Raw genomic sequence first — 9,135 nt, forward strand, 5'->3', positions numbered from 1 at the left:
TGTGGTCCAGGGGAGCTGGGGGCTCTGGGGAGGAGTAGCCGTGTGATCCTGGGGGAGCCCTGGTGGGGACAGGTCCCTTTTCAGGGTTCTGTCTGGGGAGGAGCAGGAGCCCTGGGTGGGCACAGACCAGGGGCGAGGGGCTGTTGGAGTGGAAGGAAGTGCCAAAGTATGTGGTGGCACAAATGACCCAGCATGGCTGGAGCCGGGCACCCTCAGCCTTGCACAGCCCACGAGGATAGAAGGGACCCCTGAATTGCCCTGGGGACAGCCTGGAGGGGAGTGGGCTCCCACCCTGGTGCCTCTGATTCTACCTTGGCAGTGGGCTCCCCCAGACCCATAGTCTGGGGCTCGGTGCTCCCCTGACCCATCCCATCTTGGTGTTTGAAGGTGCTGTGGAGGTGAGGCTGGCGGACGGCGAATGGCGCTGTGCTGGGAGAGTGGAGGTGAAACAACAGGGCAAGTGGGGGACCGTGTGTGGTCACTACTGGAGCATGGAGGATGCAGCAGTGGTTTGTAAACAGCTGGGCTGTGGGTCTGCTGTTGGAGCTCCTCAGTGCGGACACTTTGGGCCAGGATCTGGCCCCATTTGGATGGATGATGTTGGCTGTAATGGCACCGAATCTGCCCTGTCTGACTGCACACACAGAGGATGGGGTGAACATGACTGTGAGCATTCTGAGGATGCTGGAGTGGTGTGTTCAGGTAAAGAGACAACCTATTCCATACCTCTGGGGCTCAGATTGTGGAAAGAACCTTGCTTTGCCCTCATGGAGCAACAGTCAGGCACCGGAGCATTGCCCAGTGTGGCCAGTCGCACTGCTGAGCTGGAACTGTCATTACTGGTGTCCCCAGTCCCTGGGGAAAGCCAGTGGGAACCTGCCCAAGGGTGCCTTACTGTGCCTGGTCCCTGATCTGGTACAGATGAACCCTCCATCCCTGCCCTGCATGGTCTATTGATTGCCATCTTTCTCCTCCTGTTCACCCAGGAGCTGCCTGGCAGTGCTGAGGGCCAGCTGCCCCCATGCCAGAGACACCAGAAGTGACTCCTGTGGCCACCCACCATCCTGGGGAAGGGCGTGAGATGGGGAGCTATTTTTCGGTTGTCCCCCTTAGCAGACACAGGATCCATTGGCTGATGTGTTTGTGCCACCAGCACCACCTGAGAGCAACTGGGGACGTCGTAGAGTTGTTTTGCCTGTGGCCACCTTGGAGATCAGCTGGCATGTAGTCAGGGTATTGCCAGAGGGCTGTGGGAACTCTCAGGGTCATTGGTTGGTCCAGAATCTGTCCGGCTGCTCTAAGGGCACCGGTCCTCCTGAGGACGTATAGTGATCCATGATGAGGCCCTTTGGACAGCGGTGTGTGACTCACACTTTGCTCCCAACGCTGCCAACGTGGTTCGCAGACTCTGCTGTGGGTCTGCAATAGACACACCCCCCTGAGTGCTGTGATGATGAAGAGAATGTGTGTAACTTGACATGGTTGCCTTTGTGACACCATCACTCCTTAAATAGCTTCTTCTGAGATGTGCAGTGAGCAATTTTGGTCACAGCTTGCGTGGAGGTGGTGTGGGATGTGGGCATGGGAATGCCACCAAGATCTGGGAAGTCCCAGTTGATTTATTTCCAGGATTTGTCCGTCTGGTGGAAGGGAAGAACCGCTGCTCAGGACGTGTGGAGATCCATGACGGGAACCTGTGGAAAAGTGTCTGTGATTCCCACTTTGGTCCCAAGGCTGCTGACGTGCTCTGCAGGGAGTTGCAGTGCGGCGCAGCCCTGCCTGTCGCTGAAGGAAAGTCACGTTGGAGAAGGGGTGGGTCCCATGTGGGATGGAGAGCTGCGGTGTGTGGGGAATGAATCCCTCCTCGCCTCCTGCCCCAGGGGGTCCCCCCGGGACCAGCCCTGCACCCACGCAAACAGCGCTGCTGTGAACTGCACAGGTAAGGACTCAGGGTGGGCTGTTGAACACCGGGGCTGTGGTAGGGGTTGGGGAACAGAGCAGGGACCGTGCTGGGCCGGGTGTGAGGACAGGAGGGGTTGATGGGTTTGTTTGCAGCATGACAATACTGCAGAAGGAGAACAAAGTCATGTTGTCCCTCTGGCCTCTCCACCAGCTACTGAGGGTACAGGAGCACCAATCCACTCTCTTTTCTCTGCCTCTGTCCCCAGAGTACACAGGGATCAGACTGGTGAACGGCAGCACAGTGTGTGCAGGGAGGGTGGAGGTCCAGGTGCTGGGGACCTGGGGGACCCTCTGTGCCTCCCGCTGGGATCTCTCGGATGCCCACGTTCTCTGTCATCAACTCAACTGCGGGTTTGCTGAATCCATTCCTGGAGGAGAACATTTTGGGAGAGAGACTGGCCCTGTCTGGAGACACTCATTCCACTGTGACGGGACTGAAGCCCTCCTGCAACAGTGCCCAGTGACCACCCTGGGGGCCTCGCCGTGCTCCCAAGGGAACGCTGCTGCTGTCATTTGCTCAGGTGAGTGCTGGAAAAATGCTGCATGAGCTCCATTTGTAACTTGTGTGCAACATAGCCACTAAAAGCAGGGGTTCCATGGCTGTATCAGGCTGAATTTCTCCTTGGGGAAACCCTGGCTTCCCCAGGAACCGTCTGGAGGGCTTTCCCTGCTCAGACAGACCGCTTGACTTTGGGAGAGCTGAGGACTGAACAGGAGGCAGGCATCTGCCCCCAGGGCAGTGGCTTAGGCCCCAGCACCACCGCCAGGCCCAGGCTCCTCTGTCCTCGTACTGTGCAGCGAGCTCAGGACAGGGCTGTAGGGCTCTGCTCCATCCCTCTGGCTGCAGCCGACCGCATCCCGTCCCCACAGAGAGCCCTGCAGAGCCTCATCCCCCCACCCAGGCAGGAGCTGGTGCCCCCAGCAGCAGCTGACCTGGCTGTGAGCTGCAGAGAGGGCCCAGGCTTTGCCCTTGCTTCTCATCAGCACAAGGCTCCACCTTGTCCCGTTTGGTTGAAAATCCCCCCTCGCCCTGCTCCCTGCAGGGTGCCATGCTCCCGGTGCCACCTGATGGCCGTGGCATCTCTGCTCTCCCCAGGCCCAGCCGGCTTTGGATCCCTGCGGCTGGTGGGCGGAGGGAGCCGGTGCGACGGACGAGTGGAGATCTTCCAGGATGGGGCGTGGGGCAGAGTCCTGGATGAGCAGTGGGACGTGCAGGAGGCCAGCGTGGTGTGCCGGCAGCTGCGGTGCGGAGAGGCAGGGACAGCCTACAACCCCCCAAAGCCTGAGCGAGGGACGGGCCCCGTGGGGCTGCGAGGGGTCCGGTGTGCAGGGCACGAGGCCAAGCTGACCCTCTGCAACACCTCCCTGCCCAGCAGTGCGCTGGCAGGCAGGGCTTGCGGAGGACTGTGGGAGTCATTTGCTGGGGTGAGTGGCACTGCCCAGGAGCCCAGGTGATGGTCTGCGCAGGCGGGCAGGCCCTGACAGCGACTGGGGTTTCCACCCTCTGCAGGGAGCCGGCGGGTCCGGCTGGTGAACGGGGCCGGGCGCTGCGCGGGGAGAGTGGAGATCTACTCCCAGGGCATCTGGGGGACTGTCTGCGACGACGGCTGGGACCTGTCTGATGCCGCCGTCGTTTGCCACCAGCTGGGCTGCGGAGAGGCAGTGGAGGCAGCCGGCTCCGCTCGTTTCGGGGAAGGCTCCTGGGCAGATCTGGCTGGATGGTGTGAACTGCTCCGGGGCCGAAGCTGCTCTCTGGGACTGCCCGGCTGGGCCCTGGGGGCAGCACGACTGCGGGCACAAAGAGGATGCGGGAGTCAGTCTGCTCAGGTCTGTGCCACCTCAGGAGCTGTGGTGGGAGCCTGGTCCCGGGGAGGGCAGGACGCGGGGAGAGCCGGCCATGGCCAAGGCTGCCCCTGGCTGCCTCTGAGCTCCTGCCCGAGGCCCACCCAGTGCACGGACACCCTCAGTCCCACGGGGGGTCCCTGGGGAGCTCAGCTGTCCCCGAGGGTTACGCGGGAAGGGCAGGGCTGGCTGTAAATCCGGGACTTCTCTCTGCCCCTGGGTGCAAGGGGGATGTGGTGGCCTTGCCCCTGCCCGGCTGAGGGCCTGGGGGGATGTAGAGGTGTCCTGGCTCCCACAGCCCCAGATCAGCCTGTTCCCGCTTTGGGGCCTTTTCTTCCCAGAGTTCGTGGCCCTGAGGCTGGAGAACAGCGACGGCTGCTCCGGGCGCCTGCAGGTTTTCTACAACGGGACATGGGGGAGCATTTGCTCTAACTCCATCACTGACAACACGGTGACACTGGCGTGCAAGGAGCTGGGCTGCGGGGACGGAGGATCCCTGGAAACTACGCCTGCCCTCTGGCAGGGTGTCTGGCCCTGCCTGGCTGGATCACGTGCAGTGTGGGGAGACAAACAGCTCCTTTCTGGCAGTGTCCCTCCACACCCTGGAACCCACAGTCATGTGAATACCTGGAAGAGGAGATCCACATCACCTGCAATGGTAACTCTGAGCCACCCAGGCACCAGTGTCACCCCAGCTCCTGCTCCCCACGGGGCATGGCCAAACACAGAGAAAGATCTTGGAGAGGCTTTTCCTTTCCATGCCAGACCCTTATGCTGTCAGTGGCACAAACATGACCGCGGCCACACACATGTCCAGCAGCAGTTGCCACCCAGCTTGCCAGCAGTGCCTGGAGGAGGCAGAGGCATCTCCAGGTGAGGTCTCAGAAGAGACCGAGACGTTTCAGAAGAGCCTCCCCTCCATAGACAAGCTACTGCTGCTCTGTGAGCCAGGGACCTTCTGGGGCTGAGCAATCAGGGTCCCCCCACAGTCCTGCATGTGTCCCCTGGATGACAGGGTTTCAGATGCTGCCGTGACCCAGATGGTGCAGGGAGGCCCGAGCAGAGCTCAGCCCCACTCTATTCTGCATGATCCCCCAAACCAGCCCCTTCACCACAGTGTTTCCTTCTTCAGGGGGACAGCCAGAAATGCCTCAAACCTCACGCTGGCGTCCGTGCCCCAACTCCACGAGCTGCACAGGTAGGGAGGTCCCCTCTCGTGTCTGGCAGGACTCTGCCTGCTCTCCCTGGTGCCATGGGAGGTCTTACTCTTCTCCAGCCAGGGAGAAGATTCGTGCCGTGGGAGGCGAAGGACGGGTGCTCGGGCAGAGTGGAGGTCTGGCACCAGTGGCTCCTGGGGGACGGTGTGCGACGACTCGTGGGACATGCAGGATGCCGAGGTGGCGTGCAGGCAGCTGGGCTGTGGCCCCGCAGGTGTCTGCCCTGCATGAGGCTGCATTTGGGATGGGGACGGGCCCCATCTGGCTGGAGCAGGTGGAGTGCCGGGGGACGGAGCCGTCCCTGCAGGACTGCTGGGCCCGGCCGGGGACAGCGGGGCTTGCCGGCACAAGGAAGATGCTGCCTGTGAGCTGCTCAGGTCAGTGGCAGGGCTGGGAGCCCTTGCTCGGGTATTGGCAGGGAGCTAGGGAAGGCCTTTTGTCCACGCGGTCCTGGCATGGCCCCCGACCTTCCGAGAGAAAGAACATTCCTGTGGAGTGCAGGAGCCCGGTGCCAGGCAGGGAGCAGCCTCGGTGTAACTGGCCGTGCTCTGGCCACTGCCCGTGGGGCCCTGCAGCCCCAGGGCTATCCCCTGGGCTGCCTCTGCCATCCTGCCTGCCTCCCAGAGCAGAGGTGCTGGGCTCTGTCCCGGCCTCCCTTTCTGGCACTACAGGAGGGGCAATTTGGGTGGGATGTGTCAGGGACATCTAGAGACACACACACACACACACACACACACACACACACACACACGGTGTGTTAGGGAGGAGGTTTCCTGATACCCACACACCCAGTGTCTCAGCCCAGCTCTCCTTTTCCTCCTCTGCAGCTACACCCAGGACGACAACACCCCCACCCCGAGCAGGTAACTTGTCCTCCCCGGAGGCTGGGTACCCCCAGGGCCAGGCTGTGACCCACAGCTGGATGGAAGGGGCTCCTTGCTGGGGTGTGAAACTGCCTGGAGGAGATACTGGAGTGGTGGCAGGGGGTTGAGGAGAGCTATAATTTACCCAGGATGGTGGAAGCTTTCCCTGTCACTCACCCCTGGGGTGCTGCCCCTTCGAAGTTGTCTCCCATGCAGATCCCACCCGAGGCCATCAGAGCAGCAGCGGGAGAGTCTCAGTGCCCGTCATCATGTGCATCATCCTGGGGACCCTTGTCTGCTTGCTCCTGGCCCTCCTGGCTGGGCAAGTGCTGAGCGCCAGGGCTGGGCGCAGAGGTGGGTCCTTGCCCAGAGGTGCCGGGGGGAGATACCTCCTGGTAGGGCTGTAGGGGTGCTGCGGGGGGTGTCAGCAAGGGGCACAGGCAGAGCGGGAGGGTGAGACTGTGTGCTGCTACCTGCCTCGTGCTTCCCCGTTGAGTGCCTGGCTGTGGGGCACCAGCAGCAAGGGGTGGAGAGAGCCCCGAGGTGGGGGCAGTTAGCCATGGTGTGAGGAGAGAAATGGCAGAGAGGGGATGGCCAAGGCTGGCAGTGCTCTCGGTAGTGCTGGAGGGGGCTCTGGGGCAAGAGAGATGCTAGGAGGAGTGTGGGGCAGCAGGGTCCATCACCGTGGTGTCAGGCCCCCAGGCTGTCCCTCTGCCCAGCCCTGCCCCACCCCCTGGTGGGACAGGGGCAGGTAGGGGCAAGCTCCAGGTGGAGAGGAAATGTGGGAACATATCCGGGGTGAGACAAGGGGGACATGGCGCACAGGCCAGAGGGGCATGAGCACTGTCTCCAAAGGGATGATGTGAGGGTGATGCTGCCCCAGATAATCTTCACACCAATGCTGCCCTCACTGGGGATGTGGCAGCTGTGCCTGGACAGTGCAGTGGGGCTGTGCTGTTGGACCAGTCCTGAGGTGGCACATGGAACCGTTTTGGGGGAGCACAGTGGGGTCCCTTTGCCCCTCTGCCTGTCCCTGTGCCAGCCCTGCCTCTGTCCACAGGCTCCAGAAGAGCCCAGGAGCCCTTCCCCGAGGCTGTGTACGAGGAGATCGGGTACAGCCCAGCGTGGGAGAAACGGGCCAGGTTTGATCGCTCAGGTGGGTGTGGGTCTTCCCTGGAGGCACATCCGCAGGACCCTTTCCTTCTGGCCCCAACCGAGAGCTGACCCTCTGAAGCCCCCAGCCTGTGGTCCCTGTGGTGCTGGGGCTGTGGGGGCTGTGGGGAGAGCATCCAGGTCCTGGGCCCAGGAGAGAAGCTTTCTCCCAGTCAGCTTTGACTGTCCCAGCTGGACAGCCCCTCTCTTCCTGCCCCTGCACCCCATGAGACACCCGAGGAGCGAGGGAAGGGGCTGTCCTGGGCCAGCTCTGGAAGCTCCTTTGAGACAGGGTTTGTCCCGGGGGAGCAGGGTGAATTCCCAGCCCTCCTCCCCACATAGCCCCAGCTCTGTGGGTCCCCCTTCCCCAGCAGCGCTGACCGTGAACCACGTCAGTGGGGCTTGCTCCATAACACCTGCTGTGCATCTCTCCAGGCTCCTATTCAGAGGAGTCCCTGACCCAGCTGCAGCCCCACCCTGGGGTCAGCGAGGAGGAGAAAGGTCTGGGATCAGCACCAGGTAACGGAGGCAGGAAGGGGTTGATCTCCCTGCAGACATGGGGTGGACAGAGGTGTCCCTGAGTGTCACCATCGGAGAAGGGGAGGACAGGGCATCACTTGTGGTTCTGCCAAGCCCAGTGTCTGCGCTCTGTGTCCCTGCACATCCTCTCATCCTCTGCTCTGCAGGACGGATCTTCTCACTGTCACCAAGCTCCCCTCTCCTTTCAGATGTCCTTGTCCTGCCCGGAGGTGACCCAGCAGATGGCTACGATGATGCCAGGGAGGTTCCTGATGCGGGGGAGGATGCTGTGCCTGGGCAGGGAGAGTGGGAAATGCCCAGGATGCCAGAGGAGGGAGCAGGGCCCAGAGGCTGCACCTGGAGGTGAGAGGGAAAGAGAGCGCTGCCTGTTCCTAGGGTTCCATCCCTGGTGCCCCTCAAGTCACTACCCTACTGACACCCAAACCTGCTGGGAAGGGGGAACCTGGCATGGGAGTTTTCCTTGAAAGGCCCGGGGGTGGGAAAAAGAGCTGAAAGTAGTGAGGAGCGGGGAGGGTGGTGGTGTACAGACCCCATGGTGTGAACTGAAACGTCCGGCCTTGCTGCTTGCAGGGGGCAGCCTGCGCTCCTGGAGAAGTGCCGAGGTCCCTGGAGCTGAAGGAGACACCTTGTCCCCTGTCCCCAGGGAGCATGGGCTATGATGATGCTGAAGAGGTGCCTGTGGCACTTCCCTGTGAGGACGCAAAGGCTGTGACACCGGAGCTTGGTGCACAGCAGTCCCTGAGCCCCAGGCCAGGAGAGCCCATCCCTGCTGCACAGCTGGGTGCAGCCGGGAGGGAGGAGAGGTCTGTGCAGCTGGGAGAGCTAGCGAGCACCAGGGGACTGTCTCCCTTGAGCCATGGGCAGCAGAAACCGCCGGAAGTTTCCTCCATTTTTATTCCCATTTTTATGCTGTGCATTCTTATATTTGCTTATTAAAAGCCTCTGGGGGCTTTGACCCAGAGCTGATGCTTCCCTGCCAGGTGTCAGGGCATCTCCCTGAGGCTGCTCAGGGGGAGCAGAGAACAGAGACACCATGGCAGGAAGGGACACGTCTCAGGGACAGCAGGCTCAGGGTCAGCCTGTGGGGCTGCGTGAGGCCATGGTCCCTGGGGAATAATCTTGGTGACAGAGACATCTCCATCCTGCTGCCCACAGGCAGTTTCTAGACAAAATGGCTCTCTGATAGGTCCCGTGATGCACCCCAGTGGGAGCACCCATTTTCTCCCCCAAGGGTTCCAGCTGCTCTTTCCCCCAGGCCCTGCCTGGGCCACACTGGTCCCACAGTGCAGAGGCCACGACAGAGCTGCCATGTCAGGGTGAGCCCTGGGCTTTTGTCTCACAGAAGCGAGCCCTAAGGTGACCGCAGGGCCCTGAACACCCCAGCCAGCCCCAGGTGGGATCATGGCCCGTGGATTACCTCCCACAATGCTTGGGAGGCAGCTCTGCTCCCCACTGCCCTGGCACAGGGTGCAGAGCCACCTCCTGGGAAACACGTGGCTGGGATTCTCTCTCCTCATGCTCTGCCAGGAACCCCAGTCTCCATGGGCTGTTCCTCCTGC

At 61.9% G+C, this 9,135-nt stretch overlaps 1 pseudogene; it reads left to right on the forward strand.

Moving 5' to 3' along the window:
- The first annotated feature begins 418 nt into the window (after window positions 1–418).
- On the forward strand, window positions 419–8,192 carry LOC122152990 (annotated as a pseudogene).
- The last annotated feature ends 943 nt before the right edge of the window (window positions 8,193–9,135 follow it).

The sequence above is a fragment of the Tyto alba genome, unplaced genomic scaffold, assembly GCF_018691265.1.
Source record: "Tyto alba isolate M040663 unplaced genomic scaffold, T.alba_DEE_v4.0 Super-Scaffold_15, whole genome shotgun sequence".
Taxonomy (NCBI): domain Eukaryota; kingdom Metazoa; phylum Chordata; class Aves; order Strigiformes; family Tytonidae; genus Tyto; species Tyto alba.